The sequence below is a fragment of the Panthera pardus genome, unplaced genomic scaffold (assembly GCF_024362965.1).
Source record: "Panthera pardus isolate Hobbes unplaced genomic scaffold, ASM2436296v1 HiC_scaffold_11, whole genome shotgun sequence".
NCBI lineage: Eukaryota > Metazoa > Chordata > Mammalia > Carnivora > Felidae > Panthera > Panthera pardus.
Window position 1 is genome coordinate 16181024 of NW_026526666.1, and position 24410 is coordinate 16205433.

General features: G+C 39.0%; 1 long non-coding RNA gene across 3 annotated transcripts in view; it reads left to right on the forward strand.

The window, feature by feature from the left end:
* LOC109272181 (uncharacterized) overlaps positions 1-17566 on the forward strand; it is a 164047-nt gene extending 146481 nt beyond the window's left edge. Inside the window, exons 1-3 of one of the 3 annotated variants that reach the window (XR_002082331.2) lie at positions 10246-10658; positions 17024-17078; positions 17275-17566. This is a non-coding gene — a long non-coding RNA (uncharacterized LOC109272181). Of the gene's footprint in view, positions 1-10245; positions 10659-15308; positions 15571-17023; positions 17079-17274 lie in introns of those variants that run through there. The other 2 variants (XR_002082329.2, XR_008418305.1) reach the window with 2 other exon arrangements.
* Positions 17567-24410: the final 6844 nt, after the last annotated feature.

Sequence of the window (24410 nt, forward strand, 5' to 3'; positions counted from 1 at the left end):
CTATCAGAAGGGTATGGAAAGGAACACTCAGTCATTCCACTGGATTTAATTTGCCGAGAGAAACAGCCTTCACACCTGAGTCACAGTTACAGCTTGGTTTTCTCTCAATTAAACCCATGCTTGTCTGAAGCAATGAGGGCTTGGAGGACAAGAGCAGGGCACATGTTAATGAAGTCTCCTGCAGAACAAGGGCATTAAGCAGAAAGTGTTGCAAGGAGGAATCACATAATCTGTATTTAAAATTTCTTATTAAGCAAGCATTTAAGACTTCATTGTACATCAGATATGCCACAGAAAACCAGCCATAAAAATCAGAGACTATTATAGGTTGCAGTCTGAGTGCAAGCCATCATGAGATTATTGTGAAATATATATTTTTTAATTAAAACAGGAAAACTCTATAAGGTTTTAAGTTTGCTGTAAAAGTGGTTTCATCTAGAAATTCTCAGCTTAGTGTTTTGCAGGCTTGTGTTTAGAAATGGCATTATTTAAAGGGCCATCCAAATGTGAGTCTGTAGGATAATGTACAGGCACATAAGACCAGGGCATTTAAAATCAGTTTATCTCGATAACAATTTTTTTTTAAAGTACTTGCTATTTACTGATGCTTTGTAGTACTCCCCCGAAACAGGATTACATCTATTAGACCCCTGGGTTAAACTGTGATACATGACAGCTTTTATAGAAATAGAATTCCAGTCCCTGCCAAATTCGCTTAAAATAACGTTCTTTTATTACTTGCTCTTTTACTTAAGCGTCACTGCTTTGTGTGAAATATCTATTACTGTCAATGGCACAGGTTTATTGTGGATAAATGCATTTATCGGTAAATGTATGTTGAGTACTACCATACACCGGCCGTTGGTTTATGCTCTCGGGATAGGAAAATAACTCTAATAAACAGTCTCTGTTTTTAAGGCCCTTAGAGTCTACCTAGTAGAAGAGACACATGAATAAACCCAGTGCAGCAAATGCTGACACAGAAGCAAGTGATGGTTGCCACAGGAGCACAAATAGCATTAAGATGGAGAAGGAACTCTTTCACCACCTACTGCTATGGAAGGACATAGGAGCTATGTCTTGAAGGAAGGAGGAGTTACTGCAGCAAGGGAGGAAGTAGGAATGGTAGGGGGCGGCTTCCAGGCAACAGGAAAATTTGTGCAAGTTGGACTTAAAGGCCATCGTAGTATGTTTTGAGAACTCTTGGTTTTACAGTGTGGAGCATAAGGTGTTTGTATATGTGTGGTGTATGCATCAAGATGGTAGGGCTATTTGGTAGAAATAGGGCTGAAAGGCCATAGTCAGTGGCTGGATGACAAAAACACAAGAAAACCCACAGACCACTTAAAAGAACCTGGGCTCATTCTGTGGCTAACATTAACCCACTGAAAATGCATGAGCAGGAGAATAATGTGATCATATTGGCATTTTAGAAACCTGAGGGTAAGTTGATGAAGGGACAGGTGAGGTTGAGGATTCTTTCCACAGTGTTCTTGCTGTAATAAGAGCATTTCTTGCCAATGGAAAGAAAAACCTGTGAATGATAATCTTTAAATCTTTATACTTCACTAAGATTTTTAGAGTTGATGGAATCTGTAAGGAAATTTAAAACTCTGATTCTTTTTAAACAATTTTTTAAAGTTTATTTTTATTTATTTTGAGAGAGAGAGATAGAGAGCAAGCGGGGGAGGGGCAGAAAGAGAGGGAGGCAGAATCCCAAGCAGACTACATGCTGTCAGCACAGAGCCCGATGCAGAGCTCGAACTCACAAGCCACAAGATCATGACCTGAACGGAAGAGGTGGACACTTAACCGACTGAGTCACCTAAGAACCCCAGAACTCTGCTTTTTTTAAGAGAAGAATATTCAGCCACTAAATTAATATGTTAGAAGCATTTTGTCCTTCATGTTGTCATTTATTTGTGTTTGTTTGCTTACTTTATAATTAAACTTTCATCAGAGTTCTCTACTAGATGGTAAGGAGCATGAAGGAAAGTTCACGGCTACCTTATTCTCAGAGGTCAGCATAGCATCTGACATTTACAGAAGTATAGCATATACTTCTTGAGATGACTGGAACTGACTAGAAGTTTTGGTCCCTAAACTTTCACTGAAATGTTTTGTTAGGTCACCTTCAAGAAGAACAGAATTAAACCATCTATATTTTCTGTCCTATGTGGTTATCATACAGTTCACACTGAGAATGGTTGGGAGGCTCTCTGCCTGGCTATCTTAAAAAAAATCCAGCAGCAAACTAGTATAGGTAAAAAATCATTCGCTTCCTTGGAAGTGAGACCCATTGATCTCTCCAGTTCACTTTGAGGTTCTTCAAAGAGTAAACTCTTCATAGTCTTCATGCTGGGAGACAAAAGTGTCACTGATTTATGTGCTAAGCAGCATCCCATCAGACAGTGGGATATTTTAGGGCTGCCAGCCAGGAGTGAGAGGGCCAAGGAAAACTTAGAAGCTCAAATTAAGGGCAGAGAAGAAATACACTGATTATGGGATGTTCCCAGAATCTGGTGGTCAAATAACTAGGTAACATTGCATTAGATGTGAAAATGAGGCAATTAGTCATTTTTGTCTCTCTGCCTACAAGCCCACTCACCATGCACACTTCACCGATAAGCTATAATTTTTCCTAATTGTATTTGCTTAAGTCCTCCTTCACCTCCAATTAATACTATCAAACTTGTTTGAGATGAGCCTCCTTGGGCTAGATTCTCTCATTGCTGATCAAGAGGCTGTGATGTGTGATCTAGAAGCATCTACAGTGTACCAAGTACTGCCCCATTCAGAAGCAGGTGTAGTATCCTTACTCTCAAGCGCTCGCTCGGATTGTTGTTGAGAAGACAGAGAAGTGTGTCAGTCCTACAGGGTATTAAATGAAATGTATAATAGAGGATGACATGTGTTTTATTAGAGGACATTGGAAGTGCAAAAGCAGCCCTTTGGGTGGGGGTAGTGCGTGGGCAAGGGTGAGTATGAGCAGGAGTTAACCAAGAGGAAGATGGAAGGGAAGGGGCTTCCTCCAGAGTAGCCAGCAGGTTTGAAATACAAAGTGAATGAAATAGCACGACAGCTTGTAGAACCACAAGGGGAAAAAGCAGGTATCACGGGAATTAAACTCTGATCCTGTTCCCTGTCTTCTCAGTATCTCACCAACCTTTATTTCTTCTTTTCTGGGTTACCGATTTTCAGCCGATTTGTTTTCTACCATTTTGTTTTTGACAGTGTCATCTGCATCTGTGGTTCTCCTGCCTCTCTGCTCTTTGGCTGCTTCCCTTTCCCCCGGTGTCTCCTTATATGTAGGATGTAACCAAGAAATCTGCCTTTGGTCTTCTTGAGGTTTTGCTTTGTCATGCCTTCGTGGAGTACTTCATTTACTTCTGTGAGTACAAGTAGCACAGAGTGTTGATTTCCAAATCTCTATCACTAGATCTGAGCACATCCAAGCTCAGCGTATTAGCTGCCTCCTGGATATATCCAAAAAGGTGTTCTACATGTACTTCAGCTCCAACAGAAACTTATCTTAACCCCCTCTGTCCAAAACAAAATTTGTTCGGTTTCCTATAATCTTAGTTTGCGTTGGCAACATCATTGTTTAAATAGCCTCTAATCTAAGGGTGCCTGGGTGGCTCAGTTAGTTAAACATCTGATTTCAGCTCAGATCATGATCTCCCAGTTCATGGGTTCAAACCTTACATCAGGCTCCATGCTGGCAGTGTGGAGCCTGCTTAGGATTCTCTCTCTCTCCCTCTTTCTCTGCCATGTCTATGCTCTCTCTCTCTTTCTCAAAATAAAGAAAATAAACTTTAAAAATCAATCAATCAGTAAATAAATAGCCTCTAACCTAGAATCCTCTGTGCCATCCTCAAATCCTGTCTCACTTCTACCATATCACTTCCTAAAAGTTTTTCAGATGATCCCACCAAGTTTTCAATTACTAGTAAGTTAGACTTTTATCTCCTTCCTGCTTTATTTCTATAATAGCTTTCTAAAATGAACTCCCTGACACCAAGGATTGTTCTTACTGCTTCTGGAATTATCTCCTACCTTTCCCTCAAAACAATAACACCAAGATCAACAACAAGAAAATTGATCACGTTCTTCCTACAACATTAAGCACAACTGTCTCACAGAGTATTCCTTTACAATTTTCTTTCAGACGTCTGATTACAGCAAAGAGAGCCAGAATATTATATTTGATGTTGGTATGACCTTATGCTTGTGTGGCACTTGATAATCACCTTTGTTTTTCTTTTTTTCTTTTTTTTAGAGAGAAAGGATGAGCAGATCTCGGAGACAAAACCTTCACAGGTAAAAACATCTAGCCAGAGTTCAACAAGAATATTTTGCTTTTATAGTTATTTTAGGACTCCCCCAGACCAGATTTCTCTTCCCTTTCTGAGCTAAGCTCTCCTTTTATTCTTTCAGTTTCAGGGAGATGGGCATAGAAAAGAGACACACACCAGTTAAAATTTTTTCTTTGTATTTAGCCTCCTTTTTTTTTCTCTCTCTCTCTCTCTCCAAGACAATGCTGAACAACATGGCTACAGTATTGCAGTACTTTAATTCTCTGATCAAAGGTGGGATGACTTCAGCAGGGCCTCTGAACTAAAGTGGGGTGGATATTCAATCCACAGCCTGATAAATGGGCATGATCAGGCAATGGCAGACTAACAGCCTTTATTAACCCCCTGGAGGCAGAATCTACATGCTTGGGTGATGTCCCAACACAATTCTCTAGTTTCATTTTAGTAGAGTCACAGTGACAGCCAGTGTTTCCACTGGAAGCAAGTGGCTTTCTATTCACTATTATAAGTATTAAAAAATAAGAAAGTACAGTTTATGGTTAAGAAACTTTCTTCTAGGATTTTCCCCCAAATAGTACACGTTTTCTTTCCTTGATGCATTATCTGTATAGTTTGTCTTTGGAAAAGGAGGCATAAATCTTGGTGTAGCTTGCTTAATGGTCACAGTTTGTTACCATTTATTTCCCTCTGCTAAGAAAGAAAACAATTTCTATTTGCATGGAGTGTCAGGAGGCCATCAGACTCAGGATGGTTCACACTGATACCTTCCATTTTACTGGGTGATACACGTGTGCCATTTTGGACCAGGATGTCAATCTTCCTTGTAACAGAATTACTGATTTAAAATCATGGTATTTAAATTAAATGATCAATACTATGGATAGTACATGGATTTTAACAAAAATCTTCAGGATAGTAGATGAAAAGTCTGAAATTTAGAGAACCACTGCCTTAGTAGGAAAAGTAAAACTTTCTGTAGCCCAGCATCCTAGGTTGGAATCCCAGGTTTTAGCCCCAACATGAGCAATCACCGAATCCTATTTATTAGTTATTATTCTGCAGTTTCTCTCCCAGTTCTTCTTTCCTATGCTGTGTGTTTTCTTCCTCCTAGTTCCCACAGGGAAAAAAAAAAGTACACATCTGGCTCCAACCTACTTTCTGATTCTTATCTTCCACCAAAAAATCCAGTTAAAGTGGGAATTTCCTATTTTTTAAGGGTGACCTGTGTCCACACTGATGTCGGACTTACTAGCACTTACTTGCCTGGTGTGCTGATGGCCCTCTGTCAACTCACCATCACTTCCTCTGTAAGGCAGAGGGGAAGCCAGGAAATGCTTTTTCCAGAATTCCTTTCCCTGAATGGATATAGGATAGTTTGCCAAGAAAAAACACTAATACAAGAGTAGGAAGGCATAAGGGAAGGCGAAGTCATTATGTTCCAAGCACAGTGGCAGCCAGGCATTGAGATTCAATGAGCAGGATTCCCCACCCCCAGCCCAGCACACTTGTGAGAACTCCCCCATCTCCATCTAATGCTGGTGGCTTTCTTGACCTTTGATCCCAGTTTTTCCCTTGGTTGTCTAAGCCTCTGGTTCCTATGCTAAACATTTCATATCTGATATACATCAAGTGGCCTTTGCTTTTTAGACTGACACCTAACTGACCCACTTGATATGTTTTTTCTCTTACAAAGCCCTCTCTCTAAGTCTTACCCATCAATCAAAGTCCCAGCTTAAATCCTACCTTTCAGAAAATTCTTTTTCCCCTTCTCTCTGAATTAGAGATTTCTTTTCTTCTTCCAAACTTTCTGCTTTTCTAACTTACTTCCCTTCCTTTCTTTTTTCTTTCTCTCTGTGTCTTTCTGTCTGTTTCTCTATTCTCCCTGTCTCTGTATTCCTGTCTCTGTCTTCTCTTTCTTTCTCCTTTTTCTTAACTTCCTTCTTTTCCCTTCCTTCCCTTCTCTTCTTTTTCTTCTTTAAATGCTTTTTGAGCAGCTACCCTTGGGCTGCTTATCTATTATTGCATAACAAACCACCTCAAAGTCAGCACTATAAAATAATGGGGCTATTTCATCATGTGCACAGATTTTTTATGAGTCAGGAATTTGGAGAGAGCACAGAGGATTACTTGTCTCTTGCCACTACTATGAGAGCCTCATGTGGGAAGACTCAGAGAGCTGAACAATCTGGAAACTCTCTCACTCAAATGTCTGGTCTTAGCTGGACCGATCTCCATGTATCTCAAATTTTCTTATATCATGGCAAGTGAGTTCTGAGAAAGAACATCCCAAGAATTAGAGTCAAGAAACTGAATATTCTAAGAGAACTAGGAGGATGCTTTTGGCTTTTTGTTTCTTAGCTTTAGAAGTCACATAGGATCACTTTTGCTATACTCTATGGTTAAGCAGACACAAGTCCGTCTAGATCTAAGACGTGGGACAATGACCCCATTTATTGATGAGGAAGAATCAAAGATTTATGGTGCCATGTTTTAAAATGCTTATACTGTTACAGCAAATACTTGGCACCCAGAAAGAGACAAGCAACATGTGCTCGGGGAATCAGAAAAGACAATTTATTTCGCACCAGTGCCGGCCCAACAGAGTCACCTCCAAAGGCTGATCCCCGAGCCCTGGCGCTGGTCTCCTTTTATGGGTGGGATTGCAGGGGCTCAAAGGAAAAAAAAAAAGGCAGGGGAGGGGGGCACTTATCGCTTGTGCTATGTGGGCAGTTGGAGGATGCAGGAGGCAAGCAATATTACAGAAGCCAAAAGCATGCAAGGGGAGTATCTGGCCTTGGACATCTGGCTGGTCCCCTTTTTTATCTGCTTTTGCCAGATTTCCTTCTCAGTACATATATACCAAGTCCCAGTGAGATGCTATGCTTAAAAAAAAAAAAAAGATGAAAAATACACTGTCTCTTTATTTCCTCAGGGTACTTTGTTGGTTTGTTTGTAACCATGCAGCAAAACCTTTAATAACATTTTGGACAGGTTCAGCTATGACTGAAACTGGTCATTTCTAAACTTAAGTTGGGTGAATGGCAAGAGTGCAGCGTAATACCATCATTGGACACTGTCAACACAAGTTTGAAGAATGAACAGCCACCTCTTCTTCAGATGTAGGTCCTGGGGCAGTTGACACTGGATGCTGCAGTCAGAAACACGTGGCCATGTCCCTGCTGCGTTTCTGGAGGGCTGAGCCTCTGCTACTCAGGGGGTGTCCTCTCTATGCTGGATCTTGTCCTTTATCTTCTTTCTTTAAAATTTTTATATTTATTTCTGAGAGAGAGAGAGAGATACAGCGTGGGGAAGGGGCAGAGAGACGGGGGGGGGGGGGGGTGACCCAGAATCTGAAGCAGGCTCCAGGCTCTGAGCTGCCAGCACAGAGCCTGACGTGGGGCTCAAACTCACCAACCAGTGAGATGATGACCTGAGCCAAAGTCAGATGTTTAACTGACTGAGCCACCCAGGCTTCCCATTGTCCTTTATCTTTTTGATGGTGATACTGGGCTCCACCTCCAGGGCAATGGTCTTTACAGCCTGGACTATTGACTGACCAAATGCACTAACATTTTACAATAACAGTTTCTTTTTTTGCGTAGTTGTGCATCCGTGGAGATTTTTCTTAAAACATGCATCTTATTGTATATTGCATTGTTATTTTTATATCTAGCATATTTTTCTTGTTAGCATTTTCAGGATATTTAAGTGAATTTTGTACATTTGATAGTAGCTGACAGAGTGTCATGTCCCCAGTATGATTTTCACAGACATTAATTGAGTTGGATTTTCTCTGTATATAATAAGAATTTTAAATGTTAAATGTTTCATGGAAATGGCTCTAAATGGTTCATACAATGTTGGTCAGTATCAAATTCTTCAGTTATATTTAGTAACTCTCACAGAAATGGTACAGGTTTATTGCAAACCCATTTCTTCCACAAAGCATAGTGAGCCCTTGTACAACACTGTGCTAGCCACAAGGATAAGCCACAGCCTTGGCAGACATAGATCTGCCTTCCCAGAGCATACAATGTGAAGAGAGGTACAGATAAGGAACCTTTGGTTATGTATAACCTGTGTTTATTTATAATGCCAGATTGGTAAAGTTCATGTGCATGCGGAACAAAGGAAAGGTGGCAACCAGCTTGAACACAGAGAGGAAAACTTTCAAGGGTGAATGTTATGAAAGTGGGGGGATAGGTAGGAGGCACGAGTATGACTCAGGGATTCAGATAGGACAAGGCATTCCAGACAGAATGAACAGCTTTCATCGTGAGTAACATGGAGCTGGAAGAGTTCATGCAACTTTTGAGTTCAGTAGAGAAGCAGGAAATGGGGATATGACAGCAAGAGATAAGGTTTAAGAGGGAAACACTAGGGGTGCCTGGGTGGCTCAGTCAGTTGAGCGTCCAACTTCGGCTCAGGTCATGATCTCACGGCTCGTGAGTTCGAGCCCCGTGTCAGGCTCTGTGTTGACAGCTCAGAGCCTGGAGCCTGCTTGGGATTCTGTGTCTCCCTCTCTCTCTGCCCCTAACCCACTCGCATTCTGTCTCTGTCTCTCTGAAAAATAAATAAACATTAAAAAAATTTAAGAGGGAAACGTTAAATTTATAATATAAGCTAAGTTTGATTTTTCTTCTGAAGGAAATGGCGATAAGCAGTGAACTAACAGAATCAGAATTATGTTTAGGAACATAGAACAGGTAATGAAAGGCACCCTACAGGGAGAGCTGTGAAAAGGCCAAGAAGTGATAATAGCCTGATTTTTGTAAGCAACACTGAAGATGGAGAAATTTGAATTGGTTTTTTTGGGGCGCCTGGGTGGCGCAGTCGGTTAAGCGTCCGACTTCAGCCAGGTCACGATCTCGCGGTTCGTGAGTTCGAGCCCCTCGTCAGGCTCTGGGCTGATGGCTCGGAGCCTGGAGCCTGTTTCCGATTCTGTGTCTCCCTCTCTCTCTGCCCCTCCCCCGTTCATGCTCTGTCTCTCTCTGTCCCAAAAATAAATAAAAAATGTTGAAAAAAAAAATTTAAAAAAATTTTTTTTAAATTTTTTTAATGTTTATTTATTTTTGAGAGAGAGAGAGACAGAGACAGAGTGTGAACAGGGAGGGGCAGAAAAAGAGAGGGAGACACAGAGGGAGAATCCAAAGCAGGCTCCAGGCTCTGAGCTGTCAGCACAGTGCCCGATGCAGGGCTTGAACTCACAAACCACGAGATCATGACCTGAGCTGAAGTCGGATGCCCAACCGGCTGAGCCACCTAGGCGCCCCTAAAAAATATTTAGAATATAAAATCAGTAGAAACTGGTGACTGAATCTGTATAACAAACAAGTAAATTAAAGCAAAGAACCAAGGATGACTCCAAGATTTTTCTGAGTTGAAGAACTCATTATATGGCAGTGTCATTCATTGAGAATCAGTGTTGGAGGAAGAAGTTTGGAGGGAAGAAGTGGTTCAATGCGGTATATTATGGTAGACATGATACTGGGACCCCAAAGAGGGCCACATCCTGATTGCCTAAGAGGACTTTGCAGATGCAAATAAATTAAAGATTTTGAGGGGGCACCTCAGTGGTTTAGGTGATTAAGCATCTGAATCTTGGTTTCAGCTCAGGTCATGATCTCAGGGTTGGTGGATTTGAGTCCTGCATTGGGCTCTGTGCTGACAGTGTGGAACCTGATTTGGATTCTCTTTATCTCCTTCTCCCTCTGCCCCTCCCTCACCCTCTCTCTCCCCAAATAAATAAATAAACTTAAAAAATATATAAATTAAGGACCTTGAGATAAAGAGATTTTCCTGGACAGTACGGGTTGGCCTTATGTAATCATAAGAAGAAGGAGGCAGAAAAGTCACAGTCAGAGAAGGAGATACAATGATGGAAGGAGAAGTTGGAGTGGTGTGAGAAAAAGCTGGAGGCCAGGAAAGGTAAGGAAATAAATTCTCTCCTATAGCTCCCAGAAAGAACACACAGCCTTGCGGACACACTGAGTTTAGGACTTCTGACCTCCAGAACTGTAAAAGAATAAATTTGTGTCATTTTAGGCTGCTGCATTTGTGATAATTTGTTACAAGAGCCATAGAGAAGTAATACAGGCAAGAGTTTTATGCTCTGTGGGATATTCGACTCAGAGGTCTGGTAAGCAATTGGACAGATCTGTCTGATGCTCAGGAGAGAGGGGAAGACCGGGGCATTGAGAATGGAGAAGCACCAACATTGAACTGGTGCTGGAAGCAAGGTGCCTGGCAGAGAATCCATGGATGGGAGTGAAGAGAAGAGTTCCCCAAATAGAATGTAGGGCAACCCTAACCTTTAGGGATGGATAACAACAAAGGAAACTGGTAAGTAGCCTATAAAGTAGAAAGAGTGTAAGAAGAGTGAGAGTCAGGGGAAAATGAGGAAAGAAAATATTTTAACTATGGGGATTTGATTATTAGTGTCAAATGCCACTAAGAGACATTAGCTCAAAGAAGTTTAAGTAACATATGTATTGAAAAGTGACAACTGGATAGGAAGGAACCATGAGGAGAGAGGTTAAAAAAGGAAGCAAGAGAAAATGCCCTGAACTCCCAGTCCCTTAGAAAGGAGATACTCACTGTACTCGAGTGGAGTTGGGGAGGTGGTGGCTGGGCAGGAGCAGACCTGTCTTTCTCTGGGATGGAAGAAGATGTGGGGACATAAGCAAAGTGGAATGCAGAACAGTGCCCTAGAAAAGGCAGAAAAATCCTTTTTCACTCTGCTCTGATCCCTTTTGATACTTGTCATGATGGCTACTGATTGTATAAAGTTTGATGCATGTAATAAGGAGTAAGTGATTTATGGAAATTTCTAATTTAAATATTCAAAGAAATGCATGCTAATTTATTTGGGAGAAAAAATCAACAAGACACGCAGAAGTCTCCAAACAATAGAATGGTTTAAATTACTTAATTGGACTCTGGATAGGGTTCACAAGGTCATAGAAATTTGTAACAAACACACACACAAAACAAAACCAAACCAGTATTACACTAAATGTAATGGAAAAAATAACTTAAACAGGAATATAACTCTGGTGGACTAGGAAATCATGAAATGTTTTAGTTCAACACTCATGAGAAAAGGTAAGGTGATGTTTTAAACAATTGAGAGCATTCAATTTAATCAGTCCCTTATCAAATATATATTAATCACCTATTATCTGCCAGTAACTGCCAAATAAGGAAGGGTAAAATATTAGGAAATAGAGGATATGAGTGCTATAGTATTTATTATTTATCTCCCACTGAAACTGTGATTGACTATGTAAGTAACATCCTTACCACATCCTTATCTTGGTTACACAGATTTTAAGAGTTGGTTTAAATGATGGAATGTTTTATTTATTGAGCCATAAAGCAAAAGGAATTATGCTACAAAACAGAAAGACACACACACACACACACAATAGTTTAGATTACCTTAAAGACAGGTAAGCAAACGGGTGCAAAACAGGCAATTTTACTTATGTGCAGCAGGTATGTATCTGTGTATCTGTGTATGTATGCATGTATCTCTGTCTCTATAGATAGATACATATATTAAACATGAAAGAATGTGCATGACCTGTTTGGTATAAATTGGTATAATCAAAGTTTCTCTTATAAAACTAATCTTTTCTAAATATTTTATTTGATCAATCCACATCTATAAGTATTACATAAAAGAGAGACCAACCTGTGAAATATACTGTCAAGCATCAGAGATTAAATTGGTTTGTTCTGTGATTCTGTAAAGTGCACACAAGAGAAATGATATGGAAGTGTTTAGGGAGGTGAATGATAATGGGAGGGTCTTGGCAGTTTGCTCTGGAGAGCGGTGAAGCAAAGCTAAAGGGAAGATTTAGAAGCTCTCTAGCATAAGAAAATAAAAGAAAGTAATCAAAAGTTGAATATTTTTCCCTTGGCAAAATAGGCAGTTTCACTGAATCCTTCCTGAAATAATTGTAAGTTGGAAATAGGTGAACTTGAGTCATGGTAATCAATTGAAGGGAATTAAATGTGTCATCTTGATGACCAACAAAAATGAGAAGAGATAATGCATGAATTTAGCTAGTTTTAGAAACTGGATCAAAGCTCATGATCTGAATAAAACAACAACGACAAAAATGAATCATCTTAAAATGAGAACTTGTTATATTTTTTGGTATAAATATGCATTCTCTACATATACAAACACATTTCTATAAAAGTTGATAATGTCTTTTAATTCTTTGGTGATATTTTACATATAACAGAGCCCTTATCTTTACGGTTAATACTGCATAATCAGAACACATAAAATAGAATTTTTATCCTTGATTTACAAATTCTCCCCATAAAAAGCACTCAAATAAACCCGATTTTGCAGGTAATCTTGGAATTCTATTTAGCAAATGACGCATAAGAAATTTATTTTGCCAATTTTCATGGCGTGACTCTCCTGACGATTTCTCTTAGACCTAAAAATTCTTAAGAACAAAAGTTCTCTTCAGCCTTAGCAGACTGTCCCACCAATGGCCTTTTGCACAGGAAGGAGAAACGAGGAAGAGAAATTGTTAGGAGTGCTATCCTTATAATCAAATGTGGCTTTGGAAAAAAAAAAAAACAAAACTCAGAAAGTAACCCTTATCCTTGGGAAATAATGACCACTTTACCTGAGTGGGCTAATGCCTGGAAGGAAGCCTTTGGATAATGAGTTCTACTAGAGGGGTATCTGCTCAGCTTTTATCAAGGAGGCAGATGATGAGATAGGGAGCTGAAGCCTAGTTGAATGAATATAAGCTCTATGCTGGAAACTAGGTCAGATATATTGTTTCCGTTTGAAATAAGGGGCTCTCAAGAACCAGAAATTTTTTGGGAGAATGCCTAGAAATGTACAGCAAGTAGACATATTTCTGACAAATTTTGCAGCCCCTTTGAAGCTGGCCTGCCTTGACCTCCATTAGCAATAGCCACACAATGATGCAGAGACATAGACGTTTTGGAATTCGCTCTTTTAAACCAATCCAAGTGTTGTTTTTTCTTTTGCGGCTATAACAATGGTTGTGGTCTGAGAGGTATAAGCACTATTACACATACTGTGTTCTATGTTAGCAAGTGTTAAACAATGAATAATATAATGGGAGATATATATTTAAGAATGCCTACAGGCCCTTATCTTTCCACTCCACAGTGTGGAATGGTTTATTTTTAATTATTTGAAAGCAAACCTTGGCTAACCAGAATTCTTTCTTTTAAGTTTTTTTCACACTAAATTTACCACATACTTTCCATTTAAATAATTTTTCATCTATCTGGGCTTAAAAACTATGAGTATTTTTCTTAAGTGTGAAAAGTTATTACCCTGTAGACTAATTAGACAGCCATCCTTAGCTTTCCTAAATGAGTTTAGAAAAAAGAGCACCCATAGTGACAAATACAAATTTGGAGATAGTTCAGTTTAAAGTGGAAGTTTTATTGGAAATGATGTCATTGAAAGGAAGCATTACTTAGAAATAGATTCTTATATTAAGTCTGTCTTTGTGGCAAAGGTACTTACATGCATTCTATAATGGCGTCTCTTTTTCTTTTCCTATAATGTTCATTAAGGTTTGTTTCAATAAAACATTTCCTACTCTCTAAACTCATTTGTTAAGGATAGCAGATTCATTTGCTAATGTTTGTGTTAACTCTTATGATTCCATTGCTCAAGAGTTGAAAACCTAACAGGGTTTGAAAAGCTTTAGGTATATATGGTTATTTCTCAATGTTTTTATGGAAATATAGGTAGCATTCTATGTGACATGAATTGCTGATGATTGAAAATTTATTTTAAAATTGGAGTGGAAGTAAGAAATTGAGAGGACATGTGGAAGAATCTTTTTAATAAAAAATATGAGCTTTTATGAGATCAATATGATTACACAATGGTAGCTATAGTAATAGTAATAACAATATCTACTCTGAGCACTGAGGTCAACAGAATTAGTTAAGCGTTTATAGAAGAAATGTATAGGAATGTAAGTCAGGAAGGTTTCTTTGATCTGAAATTGAGCAAATGTGTTCTAACATCTTGTCTCAGTGTTGAAAGCAGCAGGCCTAACTACATGCTGGAGAAAAATATTTCACTAGTTTTCCACAGACAGCCTTCACTAGGGCGCTATCAAAGCCAAACTCAAAACTGTGTGGTCAGGCTTTAAAAGCATCATTGCTACATGACAAAAAGTCTTTCATAAATGCCAAATGTACCATGGTTTAACCGCTTACCAAGTGGCCTTCTGTAGTGTAATGCAACATTAATCATATCAAACAGAGAAAAGAATTCAGAGCTAAACCTGTCTTTTTATGTGTCAATTGAAATACTTGGCTTGATTTAATTAGTCTCAGTTGCTTTTGATGGAAGGCTAGGGAGATCGTGAGGAAGTTGCCTGGTACAGTATTAATTCTCCACATCTTTATTGTCGTGCCAACCCTATTTATCCCATTTCGAATTCTCCATGTCCCCTTCCCTGGCAGTGACAGCTGTTAGGGCTGTTGTGGCCACTTTTTTTTTTTCTTTCCTGTTAAGAGGGCAAGCAAGCAGTTGCTGTTCTTTCCAATGCCCAGTAAAGGAGCAGTGGGAGCCTAGTGGCTGAGCGGGCCCCTCTCAGTGTGTCAGGGGTCTCGCTTTGGGAAGTGATCAAGTCCTGCTCACTCAAGAAGCTGGACTTTGACATTGTTCTTTGACTTGACAACCTAAAATCCTTTTCTGCTTTCCTGGATGAGCCTGTAATGACCTCTTTCTAAAGTCAAAATATTGACTATTACTTACACATTCAATCACACGTTGTCACATTTGAGCAGCAGTGTTTTCCTCCCAGAATTCTGCGGATGCCCTTGCCCATTCATGTTCTGCTTATTGCATTCCTGCACATATCCATGGTGTGTGTGTCTGTACAAATCTGAAGAATGATCACTTGCAGGTAACCATGATGGATCAAGATACTACATGGCACTCTCATGCCTAGAATAATAATTTTTCTTCCAGTTTCAAAAAAAATCAGTGATTTTCTTATGTAAGTGAAATTTTCATGCTTCTCACATTTTTATTTTATTGACTTCCAGCTCCAGATTTCTCTTTTACTGAGGCACCCTCCCCATCAATTGCAAACTGTCAACCAAGTTTACACAATATTGCCTTCCTTCCATCACTGAGTCCCATTCAACTAAATACATCATACAGAAACATCAGAACTAGGAAGAATCACCATGGAAAAATAATATTAAGGCAGAGTTGGTTTGTGTTATTTTGTTTTTGTTCGTTTGTTTGTTTGCTTTTTTGGCCCACCTTAAGGGTTATTCCAAATGAGCTAGATTAAAATGACTAGTGCTGAGACATGTCTTTTCAAAAATAACCTCTGCAACTGGGAGAATATAATTCATGCTTTTGTCAGACTTACACTCAAGTATTTATTTTGTCAAGATGTATGATTCAAAGTTGGATAGTGCTTTTTTAAAATATATTTTTATCATTATTTTCAAACATTGTGAAGTGGTTCTCATTGAGTTTATTTACATAATTCCTTAAGCCATGATTATTATGTAAGTAAGTCTTTTGATTTTTAAATATTTTTAAAATTTTTATTCTTTGTTGGAAAGAGCACAAGTGAGGGAGGAGCAGAGTGAAAGGGACAGAATCCCAGGCAGGCTCCATGCTCAGCTCAGAGCCCAATGTGAGGTTCCATCTCACATTGGTGAGGTCATGACCTGAGCCAAAATCAAGTCAGATGCTTAACCAGCTGAGCCACCCAGGCACCCTTGGAAATAAGACTTTTGAATCCTCATATGAATGCTGAATGAACCAAGCCTCATAAGGGTCAAATAACTTGCTCATGTGAGAGGCAGAGATGGAATTTTCATCCAGATTTTTGACTAAGAATATATTTTCCCCATTATATTCCAGCTTCTGATTTTGTTCAGACCATATTTTTGGTGATGTTTCTTTAAATAATCATGAGGGAAAAAGACTAACAAGAGTGGGTTTTGTTGTGGTTCCAGACTTAAATTGTTTTACATATTTACTCCCAACAATGTAAAGTTTAAGATTTCCGCATTAAACATTTGGAGAAATAGGGGCGCCTGAGTGGCTCTGTCGGTTAAGCATCCGACTTCGGCTCAGGTTATGATCTCATAGTTCGTGAGTTCGAGCCCCGCGTCGAGCCCTGCGTCGGACTCCGTGCTGACAGCTCAGAGCCTGGAGCCTGCTTCACATTCTGTGTCTCCCTCTTTCTCTGCCCCTTCCCTGCTCATGCTCTGTCTCTCTCTGTCTCAAAAATAAACAAACAGTAAAAAAAAAAAAAAAAAAAAACATTTGGAGAAATAGATAGGTAAGTGTGATAGTGAGGACCTTGACATTAATGCTGCATAAGGAAAAATTATGAGGTTGGGATGTTTAATTGATAGAATGAAAGACAAAGATACATGATATTTGTTACAAATATTTAAAGAGCTGTAATGTATAAGACAGGGCTGTATTTTGTTTCTATTGGAGGGAAACACAGGACCCTTTGGAGAAACAAAAGGAAATGGATCCACATGCAAATATTTACATAGATGTAAATGATAGGAAGAAAGATAATTAGATAGATAGATACATACATACCTACATACATACATACATACATATTACAGGAAATATTCAAGCAGTAGACTCATAGAGGAATTTTATTGCTTTGTTGTTTTTTTTTCAGAGTAAATCACCCATATCTGAGTTCATTAGAATGAAGAATTAAAATACTTTTCCAGGTAGGAGGAGCAAATATTGGTGAACAATCATGTCTATGAGAAATCCATTGTAGAATCTTGTTTTTAAGTTTTTATTGTATTCATTTTCTTTGATTACCAATGTTGTTGGTTTTTAATATTAGTTTTCTTCACATGTTTTGAAATTTTGGTTTTCAGACTCATCTAAGGTTTTGATATGTTTTTCTCTTTGTCTGAGCTTATCACCAGGGACTCACTAACAAGCCACAATAACCCAGTTTTCTAGCCCTGCTTAGAAGTGCTGATTGCCACCAGAGACTAAGGTCAAATGCCAGAAGCCACAAACTCCAAACAAGCCTCCATGACCCAATTTTTGACTGGTTTGATCCAGTTCAGACTCTGTGCTAACCCTCCAGATGACCGTGGGATTATTACCACCTGCAGTAAAACCTTGGATTGTGAGTAACTTGTTCTGAAAGTGTTCCACAACATGAGCAAACATTTCTAATAAATTTTAACTTGATAAACGAGCAGTGTCTTGCAATAGTAATAGTATGTGCTGCTGAACGTCACATGATCACAGCTGAGCCAATGGTTCTTCTGTCTCTCTCTCTCTCTCTCTCTCTCTCTCTCTCTCTATGGGATTGTGGATGATTGTCTTCCATGCTTGGACACTTGGTCTCAGGCCATGCTGTTTGACAGAAATGAGTGATTTTTCAGAACATTAGAAGGTGCCCACAACTGGCACTAGTGTATTTTTTGTCACTTCATATCCATTCTGTTACCCTATGTCTTTTGATTGGAGCATTGAGTCCATTGACGTTTAGAGGGAGCACTGAAAGATATGAATTTATTGTCACTATGTTTCTTGTAGAGTTGGAGTTTTTGTGGTGTTCTCTGGTCCTATCTAGTCTTTGCTGCTTTTCATCTTTTTTTTTTCTTTTTTTTCTCTGTCTTTTCTCCCCTCAGAGAGTCCCCCTTAAAATTTCTTGTAGGGCTGGTTTGGTGGTCACTAAAGGTCACTCCTTTAATTTTTGTTTGTCTGGGAAACTTTTTATCTCTCCTTCTATTTTGAATGACAGCCTTGCTGGATAAAGAATTCTTGGATGCATATTTTTCCGATTTAGCACATTGAATATATCCTGCCACACCTTTCTGCCCTGCCAAGATCTGTCTTCCCTTGTAGGTTAAGGACTTTTTTTCCTCTTTCTGCTTTCATGATTCTTTCCTTGCCTGAGTATTTTGTGCATTTGACTCTGATATGCCTTGTTGATGGTCAGTTTTTGTTGAATCTAATGGGAGTTCTCTGTGCTTCCTGGATTTTGATGTCTGTGTCTTTCCCCAAGTTAGGAAAGTTTTCCACTATAATTTGCTCACATGACCCTTCTACCCCTTTTTCTCTCTCTTCATCTTCTGGGACCCCTGTAATTCTGATGTTCCTTTTTAATGACTCACTGATTTCTCTAATTCTTAAATTGTGCTCTTTTGCCTTAGTCTCCCTCTTTTTTTTTTTTCTGCATCATTATTCTCCATAAGTTTGTCCTCTATATTGCTGATTTGCTGCTCTGCCTCATTCATCGAATGCAATCCATTTGAGATTGCAGCTCAGTTATAGCATTTTTTATATCATCCTGACTGGCTTTTACTTCTTTTATCTCTGTAGAAAGGGATTCTAATCTATTTTTTACTCCAGCTAGTATTCTTATTATCATGATGCTAAATTCTGGTTCAGACATCTTGCTTGTATCTGTGTTGATTAAGTCCCTGGCTGTCATTTCTTCCTGCTCTTTCTTTTGGGGTGAATTCCTTCATTGTGTCATTTTTAAGGGAGAAAAGGAATTAATAAGGTAAAAAATAAAATTAAAAAATTAAAAACAACACACACACACAAATCGAGTAAATGATGCTAGATCCTAGGTGTGTTTTGGTATGGGTGTTGAAAGGAGCTTGATAGATTAGAGAAAAAAGGGAAGAAAAAAAAAGGAAAACGTTTGAAAATTTGAAAAAAAATGAATACAATGAAATAGAATAAAATGAAATGATGGAAGTAAAGTAGAACTTGAAAAATTTACCAAAAAAATAAAAAATATAGTAGAAAAAAATGAAAGACATATTTTTAATAAAAATTGAAAATAAAAATAAATTTTTTCTCTTTCTGTGTTCAAGAAAAAGAAAAGCAATGAAAAAAAAAGAAAATTGAATAGATGGACCAGCGAACAGACTGAAATACAACTGAAATTACTTTGTTTTCCCCCTAGAAGTCAAATTATGCAGCAGTTTACAGTCCGTAAACTGAGCACATGGAGAGACTTCTGTTCCTTGAAGAGCGAGGTTGGCAGTTGGGCAGGGCTTAGTGTAATGGCTCCGTTCTCCACTAGATGGCGCTGCATAGCCTACTGGGGTAGATTATTGTGGTGCTTGTAGGTGTGTATGCGCATGAACGCGGGGGTTGAAAATGGCGTCACTCAGATACCCAGTCTCGGAACTCTGTTCTCCCTGATCTATAATGGCACACCCTTTGTCTCTAGCTTCTGTCCACTCCCCATTTTTACCCTGTCTGTGACCAAGCCCTAGGCAGCACCTCCCTCCTGAGTTTCATCTCAGATGTGGCTGTTTTTCCCGACCCCTTATTTCTCAGGGACTGTGGCTTTGACCTGTTCTGCTCCTCTGCAGGAAGTTCTCACCGACCACTGGCCGGGTGCCGGCTGTGCCCAGGAACGTTCGCAAGACCGTGCTGCTGCCAATCCCCGGAGACTATTGCTGGGTACTAGCCTGCCCCAGAAAAAGTTCACACGATTGTGTAGCAGCAGCATTTCAAGGTTTATGGAAAATCGTAACACACCTCTGGTACCAGGCTTCACCCTTTACCACCTTGTTCCAGCACCAGTGAATGTGGTTGTTCTTCTGGGTCCACTGGGGCCTTTGCCTTGACACAGCCTCTGCCAGATATCCTCCCAGCAGGGGAACCGCCTCTCCCCATGTGGCCTGAAGACCCCCAGACTTCACTCTGCTCCTGAGGATTCACCCTTCTCAGCAGAGCACCACCAGGTATCAGCTGCGGAGTTTCAGATTCTGCGCTCCTCCTGTATAGAGTCTTAATGGAATTTAAACCCTTTCCTTTCTCCTTCCTTTTTAGTACAGTCCCTGCAGCTGTTTCCACTTTTCTACTTTCTCTCCAGCTGTTTTTGGGGGGGGGGGTGTTTTTCTCATACTCTGCTCCCCACCCACCCTCCATCCTCTCTTTGCAAGCGAAAACAGCTCCCTGACTTCTGTAGCTTCTCTCTCCCCCAGTTCACCACTCTGTGCCACGTACCTGCTGAGTTCTGTAGTTCAGGTTGTGCAGATTGTTGTGTTAATCCCCAAATCAGTTTTCTAGGAGTGCAGGATAGTTTAGTGTTGATCTGGCTGCATTTCATGGACGCAAGACACAAAAAACTTCCATGCTGTTCCACCATCTTGGCTCTCCCCCTATTTTTTGTCACTTCAAATTACCTATGGACGGTCCTTTGCTTTTCCACACAAGAGTAAGTTTAGGAATGCGTTGCTTCATTCTAAGTAAGGCTGTCTGCAGGTAGAGACCCTTTCCTCTGCTGTCTTATTGTCAGTTATATTAAATACAGTATATGACAAGAGTTAATAATACTGGACTGTAGTCAACATCCATTAGTGATAATGAAAGTCATCCCATGCAATAACCCTCCTCCCTTGTGTCTCCCTCACACCAGCCACGAAGGTTTTCAAAGGTAAATCCAGGTTAATTTGTTTATTTTACTTCATATTGTGTATTTTCTTTATGATTTTGTATTATATTGCAGAGTTGTAATCATTTTATATGAATATTTTTGGGTTGTAGAAGGAATCATCTGAGTTTCCATTATTTCTTATGGGGAAATTCGCTTTGATATACAAGTGCTTTGGATTACAAGCGTGTTCCTAGAATGAATTATGCTCACATACCAAGGTTTTACTATCATTGTAATAACAAAAACACATCGACCAGTGCCAGGACAGATTCTACTGTGTCCACTTAAAGGAAGAAAACAGGTGGCACTCTAATTTAGAGAAGTTTCCTCTCTCTTCCCTGAAAAACCCCAAGGTCAGCTTTTTTACCAATCCTTAATTACCCTAACCCTACAAAACTATGACAATGAGACCTACTGGGAAAGAAAATGTCGTATGTATGTATGTATGTATGTATTTATTCATTCATTCTTTATTTAAAAAAGAATTTTAATTCCCGTACAGTTAACATACACTGTGATATTAGTTTCAGGTGTACAATATAGTGATTCAACACTTCTATACACCACCCTGTGCTTGTCATGACAAGTGCACTTCTTAGCCCCCATCACCTATTTAACCCAATCCCCCACCTCTCCCCTCTGGTAACAGTTTATTTTCTGTAGTTAAGAGTCTGTTTCTTGCTTTCTCTCTCTCTCTCTCTCTCTCTCTCTCTCTCTCTCTCTCTCCCCCTTTGTTTTCCTTTGCTAATTTGGTTTCTTTCTTAAATTCCACATATGAGTGAAATCATCTGGTATTTGTCTTTCTCTGATTTATTTTGCTTAGCATTATACTCTTTAGCTCTGTCCATGTCATTGAAAATGGCAAGATTTCATCCTTTCTTATGACTGAAGAATATTCCATTGTTTATATACAACCAGATCTTCTTTATTCATTCATCTATTGATGGACACTTGGAAGAAGGTGCCCTTAGAGCATGAGTTCCCTTCTCCATTCTCTGGCCATTGAATAAATTACCTGTTTGCCATCAAATACTGTTTTGTTATTTGGCTATTTGGCCAATGGCATTGAGTAGGGAAAGAACCTATCACTTCAGTAAGAAGCTTATCATGACCTATAATCTGTTCAGGAATGCTCAGTTGTGGGGCCTCTAAATCAGAACAGGCTCAATTTGCTGCTCCTCTGGAATAATATTGGGGAAACCACAGATTCCATTGTTAAGTCACCAGCTTGGCATTTATTTTCTTTTTAAAAAGTTTTATTTATTTATTTTATTTTGAGAGTGAGGGAGAGAGAGAGCACACATAAATGGGGGAGGGACAGAGAGATAGAGGGAGAGAGAATCCCAAGCAGGCTCTGTGGTGTCAGCACAGAGCCCACATGGAGCAGGATCTCACAAACTGTGAGATCATGACCTGAGCGGAAATCAAGAGTCAGATGCTTAACCTACTGAGCTACCAGGAATCTCCTATTCTGTTTATTGTCTGATATTGAAATGCTCACCTAATGTTTGTTTGGTTCATAACTATGGGTTATATTTGTTCCTTTCCCTTTGATTTAAACTTTCTATACCATTTTACTGCTCATCTATCACTAGTAGTAGGATACTAGCATTATTCAACATGGTAGTTTACTGCTTTTAATTGATAAATTTAAAATTTAAAATTATTTTTATTATTGAATTAGATTTTTTGCCATATACCATTTTTTTCCCTTTTCCTCCTTACCTACATATCTTTTATTGGTTCTTTCCTGCCATGGATATTACACATTCTAATTGTAGTGTTACATAGAGTAAGTCTCATATATATATTATTTTTTGTTTTCAACTTCCTAAGCTTAACAATGTTTATATCTTAGCCCAAATAAGATGTATCCATACCCTCATTTCCTTCTCATTTCCTCCAGGCTACCCACCTACCACTACTCCCTCTACTTTGCTGTCATATATAATTTTACATTGTTTGGATTAATTACCGTGGTGTGGTTTAGATTGATATATAATATAATGGTAGATTTTTACTAAATTACCATACACCCTTATCAATCCCCTAGATTTGTTTATGTTTTTCCAAGAATGTTTCCAAAGATGGTTTCTGTGTGCCAAACCTTTTTAAGCTTTGTATTCTTAGGTTCGTCTATAGACTGATATATTCAAATGTCAGTTTACCTAGATATAATGCTCAGAGTCAAAACTTCTTTCCTCTAAATATTTTTTAAACTTTTTAAAAATGTGTGTTCGTTTATTTATTTATTTATTTAGAGAGGGAGCAAACAGGGGACAGGCAAAGAGAGGTAGAGAGAGAATCCCAAGCAGGCTCCACACTGTCTGCATGAAGTTTGATGTGGGGCTCAAACTCATGAACCGTGAGATCATGATCTGAGCTGAAATCAAGAACCGGATGCTTAACCCACTGAGCCACCCATGTGCCCCCTTCTAAATATTTTTATATATCACTCCACTCTCTCTTTTGCACCTAGTCTTGCTCTTGAGTTTTTTTTTTTTTTTTGCCACTCTAATTTGACTTTCTTTTTAACAATCTACTTTTTCTGAAAAACAACAATTTTCTCTTTTTCTTTAGTGTTCTTACATTTTTTATAATATGTCTAGGCTCCATCTAGATTGTTGAATTATGTTTATATTATAGTTTTTGCCTTTCTCAATTATCTAGTTACTCTCTTGTGTTATAGGAATATTAGCCACATTGGCTGGTAATGTCTAATCAGGTTGAAAAGCTAAAACCCAAGTCCTAGTATATATACCTTCTGGTAGATTTAGAATGTGGGTGTCAGACATGGATGCAACATAAGGTAGAGACCTCTTATTTGAGCACTTTATGTTTTCCATATTTTCTATTCGTCATTATATTCTTTAACAATTTTCTCTTTTGGGTATAATTCTTCAGCTCTCATTCATGGAAGGAGTGGAAGATAGCACAGGGAATGCTCAGGGACTTGCTATGTTGTTTTGATTAGTTATCAGTTGCTCTCCATTTCAGCTGTACATCTTATGACATAACTATGGTGCTTTTTGGTTACTGTCATGATTTTTTGGCTCTTACTGGTCATGGGAGTGAGGGAAGACAAAACAATGATCTTCCCAGGACAGTATGCAGTGGGGCAAAATAGGATAACCTAAATGCTGTCTCACAACCCATTCTTCTCCTGAGGTATCAGACCATCTGTTCCAGAAGACTACAGCACACTTCCATCTAACACACACACACACACACACACACACACACACACACACACACCTCTACCTTTTCTTTCTTAATACTTCTCACAGATTTACATTTTGTTTTATCAATGTTACCAATTCCTTCGATCTCTCCTGTGATACCTTCAAACTTGGACCAGGGTGGGTGTGAGGAAACAGGAGTTTATCATCTTTCCAAGGACTAAAATTGTGCCAACTCAATCTGGCACCTTATTGTATGTTGAGGATGTCCTCTGGGACCCAAGCAGGTATTAGAGATTTTATAATATGAATCTCATATTTTTCAGTATAGATCCAATTTCCTTAAGCAAACCAAATGTATGAAAATTGTGATTTATGCACCAGTTAAATTAGTGAGTGATTATTTGTCTCGCAAAACAATTTGCCATGAAATTCCTCTAAATAGCAAACTT